A 16,454-nucleotide genomic window follows, 5' to 3' on the forward strand; every position below is an offset into this window, starting at 1 on the left:
GGCAGGGCATACAGGGGGACAGGGCAGAGCACAATGGGGGACAGGGCAGAGCACAATGGGGGACAGGGGGACAGGGCAGAGCACAAAGGGGGACAGGGAGGGAGAGCAGAGCACAAAGGGGGACAGGAAGGGAGGGCAGAGCGCACAGGGGGATAGGGAGGGAGGGAAGAGCGCACAGGGGGACAGGGAGGGGGGCAGAATGTGTACAGATAGGCCAGGGATATACATATATATAAATCACCTGTTTCCTCCTGCTGTGGCTGCTCCCAGTCACTCTCCAGCGACACCTCTCCATCCCACGGCTCCTCCTTGTACTGCAGTCCTGGCTGAAGTCTCTGTGTGGCACCAGGTGGGCCCCACCTCCTGCTTCTCCACACACAGTCACACTTCCTGGCGCTGTGGACTCTGTGGTTCTCCTGCTCCACTGTCCTGTCCCTGCTCAGCTGTCCCTGCCCGGCCGGCAGGCATTACATCCAATCTGGTGGCGGCGGCGGAGGCAAGAAGTGATGTCACATGTCAGTGAGGGGTAAGAGCTGTAGGGGCGGGCAGAGCTTCAGCTAAAGGGAAAAGACTATCAGCTAAAGGCTCACGGATCTTAGATGCTAGGTGCCGTTGATCGTGTTCACCCCCTTTGTTAAGGCCTGCTGTGACTGACTGGCCAGCATACTAGAATGAGTCACTCAGCGTCATTATTAGTATTGCTAATGCCACGGGCCCTGGTGCTAAGCATCGGCTGCACTGCATGTAGTTGCACCCCAGCTGTACTTTCATTACAGTGCAGTCCTGAAAACCTGGAAAAAAAAAAAGTTCTGTGCTTGAAGTGCCGGTATATCATACCGTTACATACCGGCACACTTCGAGCACTGCCATGCAGCAGTAGCGCTCTTTATAACACATTATGCCACATAGTAATGCCCCTTATACATATTATACCACACACAATAATGCCCTTTACAAATGATGCCAAACAGTAATACCCTCTACAAAATTTGCAGTACAAATTATGTCACCCAATATTAATGCCCCTTACACATTATGCCACATAATAATGCCCATTATAACATTATGCCCCACAGTAAAGCCACCCCTGCAGCCTCTTACCTCCCCATTGTGTCCCTTTAGCAGCCTCAGTCACATGATAGGAGATGACATGATGAGAGGAGATTCATCTCCTGTGTATTTGGTGCCCTGCCTGGCAGACATCCATGCAGAGACAGCGGCACCGCACAGCCATTTCAAATCTGGCGCTGTCCTTGAACCAATCAGGAGCTGCCGCACCACTATGAAACTCCCTCACTACTCCCAGCATCACTAACCAACCCCCCCACTACTCCCAGCATCACTAAGCAACCCCCCACTACTCCCAGCATCACTAACCAGCCCCCCCACTACTCTCAGCATCACTAACTAGCCCCCCACTACTTTCAGCATCACTAACCAGCCCCCCACTACTCCCATCATTAACCAGCCCCCCACTACTCCCAGCATCACTAACCAGCCCCCCCTACTACTCTCAGCATCACTAACCAACCCCCCACCGCTACTCCCAGCATCACTAACCAGCCCCCCACTACTCTCAGCATCACTAACAAGCCCCCCACTACTCCCATCATTAACCAGCCCCTCCCACTACTCTCAGCATCACTAACCAGCCCCCCACCGCTACTCCCAGCATCACTAACCAGCCCCCCACTACTCTCAGCATCACTAACAAGCCCCCCACTACTCCCATCATTAACCAGCCCCTCCCACTACTCCCAGCATCATTAACCAGCCCCCCTACTACTCCCAGCATCACTAACCAACCCCCACCACTACTCCCAGCATCACTAACCAACCCCCCACCACTACTCCCAGCATCACTAACCAGCCCCCCACTACTACTCCCAGCATCACTAACCAGCCCCCACTACTACTTCCAGCATCACTAACCAGACCATCCACTACTACTACCAGCATCACTAACCAGCCCCCACCACTACTCCCAGCATCACTAACCAGATCCCCACTACTACTCCCAGCATCACTAACCAGACCACCCACTACTACTCCCAGCATCACTAACCAGCCCCTCCTCCCACTACTTCCAGCATCACTAACCAGTCCCCCTCCCTCTACTCCCAGCATCATTAACCAGCCCCCTCCCCACTACTCCCAGCACCACTAGCATACCTCCCTCCATTATTCTCTGCACCACTAACACCCCCCCTGCATCACTTACAGGGGCGTAACCAGAGGTATGGAGGCCCCCCATAGTTCTAGCTATGCACCCCATTGCCTCACCAGGCAATGTGACAGGTTTTGTGACAGGTTGAGGCCGGCCAACTTTCAGGCTGCAGAGCTCGGCCAGATGACTTGCTTGCACCGGCAGCTCCTCTAGCTGGTTCCCAGATACGTCCAGCACCCGCAGGCCGCATAGCTGCCCCAAACTTGGTGGGATGCTCCGCAGTGTGTTCCGGCTGAGGATAAAACTCTACAGGTGGGAGAGGAGGCCCAGACTGGCAGGCACTTCCCGCAGCTCTGCGCAGGTACTCACCTACAGGTAGTTGAGGAGAATGAAGGAGAGAAGACCGGCCAGTAGTTGTCCCTCGCACAGCCGGAGGTGCTCATCTGCCGCCTGCAGGACCAGTTCCCTCTGCCTGCTCCACCTGGTGTTTCTTTAAGCAGGAGGCAGGAGCCGCTGAGGACAGGGAATGGAAGGGGATCTATCTCATTCCATGAGGGACAGAGAAACAAGGGAGGCAAGACGTGCACAAAGCCCCCAGGCTCCTCTTCGCACCTGCCGTCGGAGCGTGATGTGACATCATGAAGTCACCTTCACGCTCCTAACATGACCGGCCATGTGCTGCGTTGATCGAGGCAGCGCACTGGGAGGGTAGCACTGCAGCGCAGCGCCGGCCGGGTTTGACAGCGCAGTAAGTGGGGGCAGCGGCTGGTGGGGGGAGACAGCGGCAGAGCCCTGGAATGCCACTAGGGCATTTGCTTATAATGCCTATGCCTAGGGCCGGCTCTGGCGACCATAACACCCAAATAGCAACAGCATAAGCAACCAAGTGTTAGATGCCCTAGTGGGGAGTAAGGAGTAGATGGAAATAAAGTAAAGAGAAGCAGAAGAGGGTAGAGTGCCCTCCTCATAAGAGCTTACATTCTAAAGTGGAGTGTCAGACAAACAGACGTGACACAGATGGGGCAGACAGGGAGGAAGGAGCATGTAGCAGCAGGTAAGGATGGGAGCTGGAAGGCTTTGATGAAGTAGTGGGTCTTGACAGCTCTCCTACTTGCTCATCCCCCACTTGTTGGCTTTTTAAAACTGATAATAGCACAATGAAATCATATTATAAATACACTGGAAATATTATTCCTACAAACATAAGTAAATATTTTACAATTAGAGAGAAGTAGAACAAGTTATTATTATGGTGATATTTTGTTCGTAATGTGATTATACAATATTATTCATTCCAGATTTTTTTAATTATGTTTTGAAACATCCCCTGCATTTATTAAAAAATCCCAAAAACAATATCAATATGTATGCCATGATGCTCTATGCATATAGAAATGCTTTAAGAGAAAATGACCAAGATATAAGAGAAATTATACATGCTTTTTTGGACCATCTGTCTTGAAGGTCACTCACTGACCCTATGTCATTCTAGTTGCTGTCAGCTGTCACTCTATACAACTGGCAGCTGTAATGGGTTATACAGCAATGGTAATTTGGCTTATCCATATAACATGCATCCAATTCATTAATGTCTTTTAGAGTAAACAGCATTGCCTTTTCCTTTTCCTAAAATCTTACATATATGTTATGCCCTAGACTGTTTAAATGAATAAATGATTTTTAATGAACAATCTGTGTTATATCACTTCCACTTTTCTGGTCAGCAGCAGTAAATATTGTAGAAATGTCTTCAAGATGATAGTGCCTAGAAAATTCTATCACTGGAGCTCCAAGATTATCCCCAGTCTGACAACCACACAAGCACAATGCTAATATACACTATGGGCCTGATTCAGATCCACTCGCAAGCGGGTCGTTGGCACTGCGAGTGCGCGAGCCCCGGAGCGTGCAAGAAATCACTTGCTCCGGGGCTCGCAGCAAAACGGGGCAGCTGTCCATGTTGATCGACAGCTTGCCCCATTTTGTAGGCAGGGAGGGGGGGTAGCTGGCCAAACGGAGGCGTTCCCGAAGGAACGCCTGCCGTTTGAGGCCGGCCTTACTGACATCACCAGTGATGTCAGTAGTGAGCTTCTGGCTCTATTAGAGCCGGAAGCTCACTGGGGCTTGCGGCAGTCGAGACCCTACCACATGGGTCTCGTTGCAAGCCTGATGGTCGTGACCATCACCTGGCCGCTCGCAAAAGCGAGCGGCCAGGTGATGGCCAGAAGGCCGGACCTAAAAAAAAACAAAACCCCATGGCCCAGATTCAGACCCGCTCGCTGCCTGAGGCAGCTCGCACGTCTGAAGGGCTATTTTTTTTGTCCGGCCTTCTGGCCGCTCGCTAAGCTGTCAGTTTTTGCGAGCGGCCAGGTGATGGTCACGATGGTCGCGACCATCAGACTGGCGACGAGACCCTTGTGGTAGGGTCTTGTCTGCTGCAAGCCCCAGTGATAGAGCAGGAAGCTCACTACTGACATCACGAGTAATGTCAGCAGGGCCGCCCCCAAACGGCAGGCGTTCCTTCGTGAATGCCTCCGTTTGGCAAGCCACCCCCCAACCTGCCTACAAAATGGGGCGAGCTGTCGATCAATATCAAAAGCCGCCCCATTTGTAGCGAGCCCCGGAGCGAGTGAATTTCTCACTCGCTCCGGGGCTCGCGCGTGCGCACTGGCCGGCATCAACCCGCTTGTGAGCGGGTCTGAATCAGGCCCCATATACCTAACATGACCATTTCTTATTACTGTCACAGTGCAAGATTTGACTAATGTACATTTTGCTAAATTATTAGTTTTCTTCTAGCCGATGTGGCTGATGCTTGGTGTGTAACAAATTGAAGTTGTAAAATGCACACAGTTGTGTAGGCCACATTTTAAATGCCTTCTGTAACTGTCTAATGTTTCAACCTTTTTGGTGCAAAGTAGTCAGTTTGGCTAATAAAATGGGGAGTAGTTACTAAAGTGCGGGTGGAGTTGTTGCCCATAGCAACCAATCAGATTCCATTTATTTATTTAGCACCTTTTAGAAGATAATAGCTAGAATCTGATTGGTTGCTATGGGTAACATCTCCACTTCTATAAACCTGCACATTCAGCATAAGAGGTATGTACTCGGCCATATCCTAATTTCAGTGTCAGCTCCTACAGCCCAGAAATGGATAGAGCCCCACCCCCCCCCATCCTACAATAACTAAGATACAATTTAATTTTGAAATGGACCCTATGGGTGTCCCACTCAGTTTCCTCACCTATTGTTATCTGATGCTTAGCTGTGCATGTTTTCACCACCTATATAAGCTTCTCTTTGTGCAATGACTTTACATTTTCACCAATGTGCTTGAGTTTGTTTACAGTAATTTTCAGATTGGAAGTAATTTTATCATTTTAAATTTAAGAGTACTTTATCATTAAAAAACAAAAATGAGTATACAAAACCTGTAATTTATGCCAACTACAGCAGGGGTGGGGAACCTTTTGCTGCCGAGGGCCATTTTGATATATATAACATTATTTGCGGACCCACAGCAGGCCACGTCCCCTCCATGTGATGTCACACGGAGGCGGGGCCACAATCGCCGGTGATTACAGCAATGCCCGGAGCATCCTCAGGATGCTCTGGGGACCTTTCAGGGCAGCAGTGTGACTGTCTGAGGCATCCTAAGGATGCTCCAGGCGGCACTACTTCATAGATTCTGCCTGCAGGGTGCAATTCTTGCACCCTGCTAGCCAGATGATAGCAGAAAAAAGCTCAGAGGGCCAGACCAATGATTCTGCGGGCCTTATATGGCCCCTGGGCCTGAGGTTCCCTATCCCTGATCTAAAGTAAGCAGAAATTCAGCATTAGTTGATAGCTTCAGAATTACTGATAATAAGTTGATACTTCAATTTAAAAATTAATATTCTGGATGATATCCAACATTCCAGAACAAAGGATTAAAGCCAGCCTAATATACAATCATATCATTTAGAGGTTAGACTAAGATTGTTAATTGTTTTGCATAATCTGCTATTTCTGTTATTTAGCACAGAAGAATCATAGAAAGCAAGATATTGTATTAATAAGGTTTAAAAGTATATAAACATCTCCATGAGAATGTTAGGGAACACTCTTAGCACTCTGAGCCATGGTGTATGAAAGGGGAAAAAACAGAAAAATAGAACAATTACTAATTTTCTCATCTTTACAGCTTGGCTCTAAACAGTTATACTTTATACTTAACCTTATGTTCAATCCAAGTTTTTTTCCTTAATGTTGTTTCCATATATTTCTCTTGTACATCCATTAGGAGAGTACATCATGTACAGCACTCATCACACATACAATGATGCAATTGCAAAGACACGTGTTTAATGTTCTCAGGCTATATAATCTGTAAAGTCACTAGCAAAAGTTGACATTAGTTAATTATCAATTAGCTTTCATGGGTTATACTTATAAGCCACTTACATAATTTTAGTCTCTGATGTGCTTTTATATACCACTTATATGGGCCATAATTCATTATTGCAGAGATCTTTATAAGAAGTTAGGGGAATGTTTTGAATACATGTGTGGGACTTAAAAGTAGTCCCCATGGGAAGTTATATTACCACAGTATCTTCCTAAATTGCAGACCTAGTATGTTTAGGTTTACCTATTATATTTAGGTTTAATATGGATATATTGGTAAATTGATACTTTATCGGTTGGAGGTGATATTATATTTTTAGCATTGTCCTGTAGTTTTGCCTTTTTATTTTCAACTGTGTTTTGTAATGTATTTCATATTGTAATATATTTTTTGTAGCCACTGTACTTTGTTTGGATAGTAAATCTTAAAATGTTTGTTGTACTGTTACTTATCTTATTGTACTTAGTGTGTACATTTGTGAGTATGATTCCTACTGTACTTCATAACAGTGTGTGGTTGGCAGTTACCTTGATTTATGTGGTGTAGTGATGTCAGTGACTGTTTTGGGGAGTAAACCAACTAAACTGTAGCCTACAGATTTATGACAGATTGAGTGTGATTATTTGAAGAACCCTCCCCAGTCAGGCATGCACAGGTGAGTAAGAACTCCCTGATAACTAGAGATTTTTGTAACAACCTTAAACAAATCAAATGATCCCACACTATGGGATTTATTCATCATCCCTTAATTTCTACAAATTTAGGTAAAAATTTACATTTGCCATCAGGTGGCATTTGTTCCCTCAGCCTCGATCCCTCTGCCACTGTTTAGCTCCTTCCACTGGACATGGTTCTTGTGTGACAGTTCATGCAAGCTCACTGGCACTTCCGAGTCGGAATGTCTCCACATTGGAACAATGTTGAATTGCTCTGGTGATTTTATATTCATCGCTGCTACTTGCAGCGAGTTGGGACCATGTGGCCCCCCATAATTAACATGATGAATAGATCTTAAAAAAGGCTGCTATATTTCTTCCCCTATCTACAGTTGATTTATTTGTTAGAAAAATACTTCCATTCAGATAATCTAAAATTCATGTTGGACAAATCTACCATTCAGTCAAACCTGCCATGAGTGCTGATGAAATGCCCTATAAAGTTTGAGAGAACATATTTATTTGCATAAATTCTGGATCAACCAAACAAAGGCAAGGTAGACATTAAGGGTCATCTGGACTACTTTTGAACATTTTTGTTTTATATTATAACTAGCGTTTGCCTGCAACTTTGCTCACGTGGATGTCTGTTATTGCTCAGTGGAAATAATTTTAAAAAGACAGTAGTGGTATATAAGTTGTGATGTATATTTTATATTGCAGACATTGATCACAAAATGTCTTTGTAAACAATAAGAATCTACATTTTCTATTTTTTTTATGTAAAACACAAAATCCAATTCAAGGGGCAATCAATCTCACAGTCCAGTCTAACTTCACTTTAGTCAAACAAATCTTATCGTGTAGATCCCAAATCTGTTGTTACTTAATGTACAGTAACAAAGAAAGGTTGCAAGTAACATGAACAGTGACTCTATGATATGTAGTATTTGTCTTGGTGTGCCATCTACTGGATTGACATGTATTCTGCAACTTCATGAGTCAAGATAAGCTGCCTGATTAGTGCTTAAAATATAGTTGGAATTTTTTGTAAAATAGATCTTGAGATATATATCTATTTATTTTTATATGAATACATATATAACTGTTTGCGTTTGAGGTGTGTAAATTCCGATAACATTTTTTGTCACCATAGTTTATAAACAGTCCCTGAAAGTATATTTGTCCCATAAAAATATATTTGTATACATCTAGTAATTTTTGGCTAGAGGAGCCTGCACACTGCACACTCTGAGTGTCAAGCATGTGGTTTTTCCTTTATTGCTCCTCTCCCTGATGTCACAATGAGATAATGCATACCACAGTTTCTTTCTAGGTAAGTAAGCCATACAGTATTGAAAACAAAATCCAATTTCATCCCATAGTTTTTGTGTGATGCTGGAACAAACAAATAAACAGACAGACAAAAATTCTGAAAAATGTACAGACACAACCATTACAACTTTATTATACGTATAAGTGAGACCTTCCCTTTGTCAGGTTCCAATTGTTGAAACAGTAGGGAGACATGTTTTGCTTGATGCTTCTCTGCTTGTGAAGGGGGAACATGTGTATGCAGTCTACTCCTACAATAACAATACTCTTCAGTGCAGTGGATATTCTTGGTATGTAGCTATTTATGGGCTCTATTTATTTGAGCTTTTACAATCATAATGTGGATAAGAAAGGAAAAATAATCTTGATGTGTATATATAGGCTATGTACTGTAAAAAGAGTGTTATGGTTCAAGATGTCAGGGAATGCCAAAATAAAGGCATTTTGGAATGGAATAAGCACTAGGGGCAGGGAATGGGGGTAATGGTGGTGGTGGTCCAGCATCTTTTCTTGGGGCTTCATTGATGACTCTACATATCAAACATTGAGAAACAGATGTTTTCATTTTTGAAGGCCCTTGGCTTATCCTCACAGGGTCAGTGCTGGAGGTGACCCCTGCCTGGTTTGCATTTGGATGGCCATGTGCTGTTTGGTTTAGTTTAGTAATTCACTTCAAATTACACAAAACAGAGGTACTTTTGCTCCATTGATTACAGACTCAGCTAGATGAAATCCAATTTATAGAGATGTCTTAAGACTCAATTGTTTCTATTTTCCTGGACCCACATTTTTTAATATACTTTACTGTATATATTATTCCTATTTTTTAGTTTGAATGTTTTAATTGCTAACTGTCTGTATTTTGTGTTATTGCTGTAAATATTCAGGTATGTCGGACTAAGAGTCATTGGGGTAAATTTACTAAGAATATTGTTGGTCCCGATTTGCATTCTCATGTGATAATATTACTTCTTTGCAAATCGAGAATTTACTATCATTAAAGTTGGGTGATTTGTTAATCTTTTGGGGTTAAAATCAGGTGATTTAATGCCGCAAATTCGGACGTTTTTACCATTAGAAATGAATTCCCCATTGACTCAAATTGGAAGTACTTTTCATTCATTTCTGCCTAAATCGGGAATTTTCCATTATTCCTTTTGCTAATTTCATCCAATTTACACTGAAATCGGGGACTCAATAGAAGTTTTAAATGCACCACCTCCAGAGCTGTGAGTTGCAATCCAAAATACACAATTCAGTGTGAAACATACACAAATCAGAGGCCACTTCGCATCTAGCGGCCTCTGATTGGCTGGCGGACATGGGAATCCCCGTGACGTCCCGGCAGCTGGCATTCGCATCGTATTGGTATGTGTGACTAGACACATACCAATACTAGTCTGTTTGGTATTGGGTAAGCGTGCTATTGTTTTGCCAAGATGCCCAGGGATCCTACGGAGACCGACGCAAGAATCAGGAGAGTATAGGATCTTTGTTGCAGGTACTCCCATTGGAATCTATGGGGACAAGGGGACAGAAACATTTGGTAGAAGGTAAGTATGTGTGATTGAGGTATGTATGAAATAAACTTTTATTAAATACGGTGTGTACTGTCTTCATTTAACTATTTATTTTACAGTGAGGGTACGGGTGCTGCCCACCTGCTGGTTGGTCCACAAGTGCCAAAGGGCAGGCATGCTGGCACCTGTAGTTCCACTGTAAAATACAATAGTTTTATACTTTTTTTTACTCTCTATTACCCCCGTATCCACCGCTCCAGGGGTGCAGGGAAGAGCCCCAGGCTACAGACCAAGCCTGAGGTTTGGAAGAGGGTGGATCACTTTTTTAGGGGGTCCCCACCTCCCCTGAGATCCCCAGCTTGGCCTGACCGACTTGGGGTGAGAATGCTTTGGCTCTGGAGACCTGGTAATAGGATTTCCGGGCTGTGGCATTACACCCCAGTCGCTTTGGGCCCGGTGCTTGTTTTAAATATATGGGGACCCCTACACATTTTTTCCCCGTATATTTAAAACCAGGACTGGCCATGCAGCCTGGTGCTGGTTCTCAAATTATGGTGGAACCCTACTCATTTTGTTCACCATAATTTTAGGAACCAGGACTGGCTGACAAGTCTGGGGCTGGTTATGCTTTTTGGGGGGGGGACCCCAGGTAAAATTTTTCCTTAAATTAACCCTTAAAATGAAAAAAGAAAAAAACAAGCAGTCTGCACATATTTCACATTTTAGTGAAATATGTGCAGCCTGCTTGTTCGGGAGATAAATTTGGGGGATGAAATCGGGGCTTCAGAACGGACAGGATTGACCAAATACACCATCAATCAAAATGATCTTGTCAAAACCGGAAGCTCGGTAAATTCCCGATTTTTAAAGTGAAAAAAAAAAACTGTAATTTTTGATCGATCCTATCCGAGTTAAAAACTGGATAAATCGGGACCAACACGAATCTTAGTAAATTTACCCCATTGAGTTTAGACCCTTCCCTCACATGGCTTCATACTTACAGTACATTGTTGAAAATATGATTTGTGCTTTCTCCATTAGTAGGTGGTGAAGAACTGAATACCTTTGCATTTCTATTAAATATCCTGAACGTACAATATAAAAAAAAGGAAATATATATTAGGTAAAGTGAAGCAGATGTCTGCCATTATATTAACGCATGTATTATGGTGTATCATGTAATGGTACACTGTGGGGATTCACAATGAATAGTTTCAAATACAATATTGTGCATTGTTGATGTTTGTTAAAATAAAGATATTCAATTTATAATAAAGGGATTAAAAGCTTAATTCATGCCTATGTTAATATTTGTCTGCAAGTACACAGATAAATGGCAGCGTACCTTATCACATTAAACACCTGCACGTACAAGTTCTTCTGCTGAGATCTCAGTGGGATTGTATGTTTTACAGAGCTTAAACTTTCATTTCCCTAAATAATGGTATCATTCATATACAGATATAGATAGGTCCTCCTTACTCTAAATGTATCCTGAAATGAATTTTGTGGTATCTACTAGAAAAAGAAATGTGGGATTAATTACCAGTGTTTTACACCACAGCTTGAAGCCGCGCCATCATCTAGTGAAAGAAAACAAATGGTTGTTTGCTATGCATTGCAAAAGTATACACAGTGTATGACTCTGCTGCTGTATGTTTTACATCATGGGACTGTGTTCTCAAACTCTCCTGGATCATTTCAGAGTCTTGCACAAATAGCCTGTGAGACTAAGGGGTATATTTACTAAAGGTCGATTTTAATAGATTTTGAACAATTTAAAATCAATGAAAATCAATTAACATCAATGTTGTTTCTGGGGCTAAATCACACATTTACTAATACTTAGAAAAACAAATAAAAAATTTTCTGTTAGTAAATGTGTGATTTATCCCCAGAAACACAACATTAATGTTGATTGAGTTTCATTGATTTTAAATCGATCAAAATTGATTGAAATTGACCTTTAGTAAATATACCCCTAGCTGCATTCTCATTATAAAGTTTCATTAACAATATTCATTACCAATGACTTCCTTGTGTAATCTGGAGAATGTATCTGTTTTGTCTGTCCCTCTCTTCATGTGTCTATATCTTCATCCTAGGTTACCCTCTTACTCCCTATATATTCTCCTTTGTGTCTGATCACCTGGTCTTTCTCTCCTTTACTTAACCCCTACACCTCTCACTCCCTGATGATTATGTAAAAATGTGTAAAAAAAAAAAAAATGGCAATGTATGGGATTCACCGATTGCCAATTCCGATCAAAATGTGATTGTAATCAGTAAATCTGGTTTGTTTCACCGACCATTCGGGGCTGTAGATTGCTAGCGTATAGTAACAATCAGCTGATTTGTAGACTGTTACAGGTTGTCTCCCATATTCAAAATGCTTGGGACCAGAATTAGTTTGGATATCAGATTTTTCCATATTTTGGAATATTTGCTTACCATAATTAGATATCTTGGGAATGAGACCCAAGTCTGAACTCAAAATGCATTTATGTTTCATATACACCTTATATACATAGCCTTATGGTCATTTTATACAATATTTTTAACAATATTGTGCATCAAACAAAGTTCGTGTACATATATGAAATTCATTTATGTTTCATATACACCTTATACACACAGCCTGTGATAATTTTAGTGAATATGTTTAAAAATGTTGTGCATTAAACAAAGTTTGTGTACATTGAACCATCAGAAAGCAAAGGTGTCACTATCTCAGTCATGCTAAACAAATTCCATATTTCTGAATATTTGAATATGGGAGACTCAACCTGTAATAGCATCTTTGGATGAAAAAGATCTGCAAATCACTGAAAAATGAAAGCAATATATGGGCGCATATTGGTGGATTGGAGAATTGTTAAATCGGAGAAAAAAAAGCAGAATCTGTGATTCGTTTATTTTGTGATTGCTGATGTATGGGCCCCATTAGTTGATGTTATTAAGAAAACCTGAGGATTCTTGATACTATGGCCAAATATAATAGGGCGAGAGTTTAGAAAATGTTAGAGTTTAGCAGTAAACTCTCACTTTTTAAACTCGCCCAATGTAATAGAGTCTGAGAACATGCAAACTCGCATATTTTTAGGCTAAAAAAACTCTCACAATTTAAGATTCTCATTCAGATGTTTTCTCATTTTGAAGATAAAACTCAAAAAGTTTACAGCTAAACTCTAACATTTTCTAAACTCTCACCCTATTACAGTTGGCACTATATATCTGTCTCACTTATATTTACCACGTCAATTGTAAACTCAATTCCAATATCTCTATCAGAAAATACTAACCTTTTCTCAGTCTGCAATGTTCTCTAACTGTGTGACTATACAATCATCGGACCGATCAGCTGATAATTGGCTGATCAGCCTGATATTTGGTTAGTTTGTATGCAGGAATGTTAGCCAATAAAACAGCTTCACATGTTCATGCAATGGTCAGATTGGGAGGTCAGATTAGCGTGTGCTGCACATACTCTCTTGTTCCTGACCTCCTGATAGAAAAAAAAGTACACACTTAGCAAGAAATTGCTCAGTGTGTACTGGTGCACACCAATTCAATAATTGCTCTGTTTGATCGGAGCATTTATCAAATCAGTATGCATTATTGGAGAGTGTGTCCCCAGTTTAAAGCTGGGTACACACTGACAGATATATCTGTCCAATATGTCTGGTGGGAAGGAAAATCTGGTAATATATGGGAGCAAATACCAATAGAAATTTGCTCCAAAAGCCTGGAAGACAGACTATATTTTCCTTTCCACCAGACAGATTGGACAGATATATCTGTCAGTGTGTAAGCTTAACTCTTTCACCAACTGACCAATGTCCTGGAGGCAAACACTTGATACTAGAAATGAGAACTACAGATATCTTTCATTTCACTAGGATAGTTGCCTGTACATATCTCTCACTTACCGTTCATTACCCACTTGGTACATTGTGAACAGCAGACTTTAGAAAACAAACTTTTATTATCATACTATGGGGAAGATGTATCAAGCCTTAGAGAGAGATAAAATAGGGAACATGCCCATAGCAACCAATCAGCTTCTATCTGTAATTTTATAGACTGTGCTAGTATAATAGCTACAATCTGATGGTTGCTGTTGGTCACTTTCCACTTCATCTCTCTGGAAGGTTTGATACATCTCCCCCTATATCTTTCTTAAACCAAAGACCAAATTGTACAGTGAGTATACCTCCAAAGTCCGCTTGACTTACATTACCAATAATTACAGCAATATTAATGAATATATACTTTTAAATTTACCTTATGAATTTTATTATTGTATGTGTACATTGTCACTTGTTTTGTTTATTAATTTGTATAATATATTTTCGCTGCTTAGAGCATAATGGTTAAGGTGCCCACACACATTGCGATATTTTACACGATCTGGCCGATTCCGAGTGAAGGGCGCCTCAGCTGCGTACCATGCGGGCCACGGTGCAGACTGTGTCTCTGTGACACAGCTGCACCACATGTGTAGTGCTGACCGGAAGGAGTTCGGCAGCGCTACACAGCACAAACACACAGCTGCCGGCGCCAGCAGCTGTGTGTTTGCTTTAGCAGCTGATGAGAGTCAGACAGACTCTCATCGGCTGCTGCTGCTCCCACTGCCAGAGCCGGACATCTTCCGGCTCCCACATTGAGTAATGGGAGTGACGTCATGACGTGACGTCACTCCCACAATGCAAAGTGGCGGACAGAGGAGCAAGTATCGGCTGCGGGAGCAGGAGTGGGTTTCAGGTAAGTGTTTTTTTTTTTTTCATTTTCATTACGTCTCTACTGCGGGGGATGGGGGAAGGTGGAATACTACTGGGGGCACTACAAGGGAGGATTACTAGGGGGGGAATACTACTGGGGACACTACATGGGGTAATACCCCTGGGGGACACTACAAGGGGGATTACTAGGGGGGAATACTACTAGGGACACTACAGGGGGTAATACTACTGGGGTGCACTACAAGGTGGGATTACTACCGGGGGTAATACTACTGGGGACACTACAGGGGGTAATACTACTGGGGGCACTACAGGGGGTAATACTACTGGGGGCACTACAGGAGGTAATACTACTGGGGACACTACAAAGGGGGGATTACTACTGGGGGCACTACAAGGAGGGGGATTACTACTGGGGGCACTACAAGGGGGGGACTACTACTGGGGGCACTACAAGAGGAGATTACTACTGGGGGCACTACAGGCGGGAATACTACTGGGGGCACTACAAGGGGGGAGGAATACTACTGGGGACACTACAAGGGGGGGATTACTACTAGGGGCACTACAAGGGGGGGGGGGGCACTACTGGGGCACTATATAAAGGGCACTGCATAGTGGGTACCACTACTGGGGGCACTGCATAGGGGGGGAGTACTACTGGGGCACTATATAAGGGGAATACTACTGGGGGCTCAAGGGGCACTGTACAGGGGGGACCACTACCAGGGGCACTGTAAAAGGGGCACTGCATAGGGGGTACCACTACTGGGGGCACTGCCTAGGGGGTCTACCACTAGGTGCACTATATAAGGGGAATACTACTGGGGGCACAAGGGGCACTGCACAGGGGGGACCACTACCGGTGGCGCTGTAAAAGGGGCACTGCATAGGGGGGGCGCCAAAAAATATACTTGTTTACCAAAAAATTTGGGCTAGGGCTGGCCCTGTGCGCGTCCCCGCTGGTCGCACATCGCATCTTCATATCTGCCGTGCAGTAGGGAAGATCTGACAATCTAGGAGGCGATGCATTGTGACAGTCTGGATGCAGGAGAGATCGTATGAAGATTGGACACCAAATTGTGTGCAGATCATGTGGAGATCGTGTGCTGAGCTGCCGGGGAGAGTTTCAAAGGGAATCGTACACATCGGCTGATCGTGGGCAGATTGGTATGTGTGTGGGCACCTTGAGAATGCTTTGGTAGTCGTTATATGTGGTCTCCATCATTTCACGTTTCAGCACTTTATACACCTTTTTATTGTGTATTATATATTGTGAATCCTGTTTTAAATAATGACCCTGATGCATTTAATTAAAGTTATGTTATAGAATATTACCAATACATCAGATTAATAGAGCCCCTTCCATAGAGTACTTTCCCCTTTACCAAGTCCTACTATATCAACATTGTCAGGACTAATTGTGAAAGGGGTTTTGTGCATAACAAAAGGGTTGTGGTTATGACATGTTGGGGGCATGCCCTGTCAGATACGGATTTGACTAATGCTTCCGAAGCATCCAGCTCCCCTGCTCTAAAAGAGCTTTAATTGCTGTAGTCACCAGTGACAGTTGCTTGCAGCACCCTCTCATCATGATGATATCTCTAGTCACCATGGTGACCAGGAACATACCTTTTAGCTTCAGAG

At 43.2% G+C, this 16,454-nt stretch overlaps 1 long non-coding RNA gene across 2 annotated transcripts in view; it reads left to right on the forward strand.

Annotated features, from left to right (window-relative positions):
- Nucleotides 1-267: 267 nt before the first annotated feature.
- The window catches only part of LOC148538143 (uncharacterized), a 124,717-nt gene continuing 108,530 nt past the window's right edge, over nt 268-16,454 (forward strand). For both annotated transcript variants that reach the window (XR_015872513.1, XR_015872514.1), the window contains exon 1: nt 268-526. This is a non-coding gene — a long non-coding RNA (uncharacterized LOC148538143). The remainder of the gene's footprint in view (nt 527-16,454) is intronic.

This window comes from Taudactylus pleione, unplaced genomic scaffold (genome assembly GCF_031769625.1).
Source record: "Taudactylus pleione unplaced genomic scaffold, aTauple2 ptg000041l, whole genome shotgun sequence".
NCBI lineage: Eukaryota > Metazoa > Chordata > Amphibia > Anura > Myobatrachidae > Taudactylus > Taudactylus pleione.